This window comes from Mastomys coucha, unplaced genomic scaffold, assembly GCF_008632895.1.
Source record: "Mastomys coucha isolate ucsf_1 unplaced genomic scaffold, UCSF_Mcou_1 pScaffold15, whole genome shotgun sequence".
In the NCBI taxonomy this organism is placed as follows: domain Eukaryota; kingdom Metazoa; phylum Chordata; class Mammalia; order Rodentia; family Muridae; genus Mastomys; species Mastomys coucha.
In genome coordinates, this window is record NW_022196897.1 from 77,740,352 (window position 1) to 77,742,141 (window position 1,790).

The following is a 1,790-nucleotide window of genomic DNA, read 5'->3' on the forward strand; positions in this document are numbered from 1 at the left end:
ACCTGGTCCCAGCCTGAGCTTGGCTGCAGTTGGTCTAGAGCCCATCTCTTCCATTGTGCTGAAGAGCACAGGCTACCTTGAAGGATGCTCTGCTCAGCTTCCCTGGCCTCTTTCCTAATAATCTGGGACATACAGGCTGCTGTCTACACCCTGCAAAGAACCCGTGCCCTCACCCCCTTCAGTGCTGGCTCTGGGCGTAAATCTGGTTTAAGTAGGCCATGAATGTGCCCCGACCCAAAGGCTGCAATGGCATTTGGCCACCACCGCTGGGCACATTTCTCTGTGCCAGCAAAAGCATGCACAGGGGAAAGGCTCCAGTGTTACATGCAGATTACTAACAAGCAGTTGAGAGCCACCTGCTCCAATGCGTAACAGCTGCTGCCAGTGAGGATCCAGAGGCAGAGGAACAGGGCAGGCTGGCAGAGGCACTTGACTTACTCAAGCAACAATACCTGAAGGTTTAAGTCAACCATAAGCTCAGCTTTGGTTTCTCAAAAGGGAACCAATCCAGCTTGTAAGCCCAGGGCCGTGTAGACTCTGGAATTAGAGGGAGGGAGGAAGAGCTCCCCAGCCCTGCTCCAGGCTCAGGAACTTGAGCAGCAGGATACACAGTGCTCCCTTGGGCACGGTGTGCAACACAACTCTGAGGAGTCATCACACTGAACATACCGGAAATTTCCTGGGCTGCTAGATAGAGCCAGTTCCTTTACAGATGCTCAGCAGGAGCATGCAGTGTGCTGGGGAAGCCTGATGCCTGCATAAGTCCACATACGCAGCTTGAGCGGTTACTTTGCCTTTGCCAGACCCATTCCTGATCTCTCCTTTGATGGGGCAGGAAGATCCTCAGAGCAGCAGCACAGGTTGAGGAATCTTCATGGGAGGCCTACATCCCAGAAGAGACCCTCCTTCCTCAGTGGAACTGCTAACCCAAAACATACTTCTATAAAATATCTGATTTCTCTGAAATAATAAATATTTACCATGTTCTATGTCCACGCAGCAGCAACTGAGGGAAAATGAGAAGGAAAGAAACTGTGACTCTCAATAACGAATTCTAGAACCAGGCTATTGCAGCCTTTGGGAGATGGTGGCTGGCTTTGGAATACTTGTCATTTTAGGCAGATTGGCCTGTCATATTGTCAAAAGCACAGGCCCAGGAAGACAAGGTGGGAAATGAAGAGGAGAAAGAAGGTGAGAGAAAGGGAGTGAATAAAGACAGAAGGAAAGAAAGAGGAGAGATAAGGGAGGGAGAGTGGGGGGTAGGGGTGGGGAGTGGTCCAGGAACTACTGGTGACACAGGGCCCTCTTTTGCCTGGCTTGGTCTCCTTGGTTTTCTTCCTCTTTATACCTCGCCCAGTGTCCCAGCCACCAGCTGGAATGTCAGGTGGTTAATGGTAAGGACAGCAGGCAGGGGCTGGCCTCAGGCCCAGGCTGGTAGCAGGAAGAACAGATGACACCCTCTGTCCCTCTGTGAAGTAGCTGAGGACAGTCCTTGCTTGAGGCTCTGTTGCAGCCAGCTTCCAGCTCCACAGCCAGAGTCCTCCCCAGGTCCGGCATTAGGCCTGATTGCTGCCATGAGTCTCCAGGAAGTCCAAGAGCGGGGACTTCTAAGTCCCATAGGGGAACCACCCTGCCTTTCACCTGGCCAGAAACAGCAGAAGGCTGGGGAGCAGCTGAGGAAGAGGAGGTTCTCTGCTAGGTCCATAGAAAGGGGGTGCTGCAGACACTCAGGACACTTTTACTGCAGGGTTTCGACAAAGGCATCGAACTCTCGGACATTCTTCTCATGC

The 1,790-nt window shown here is 52.4% G+C and overlaps 1 long non-coding RNA gene across 1 annotated transcript in view; it reads right to left on the reverse strand.

Annotated features, from left to right (window-relative positions):
• LOC116090483 overlaps positions 1–1,784 on the reverse strand; it is a 3,424-nt gene extending 1,640 nt beyond the window's left edge. Inside the window, exon 1 of the long non-coding RNA XR_004118693.1 lies at positions 3–1,784. This is a non-coding gene — a long non-coding RNA (uncharacterized LOC116090483). The remainder of the gene's footprint in view (positions 1–2) is intronic.
• Positions 1,785–1,790: the final 6 nt, after the last annotated feature.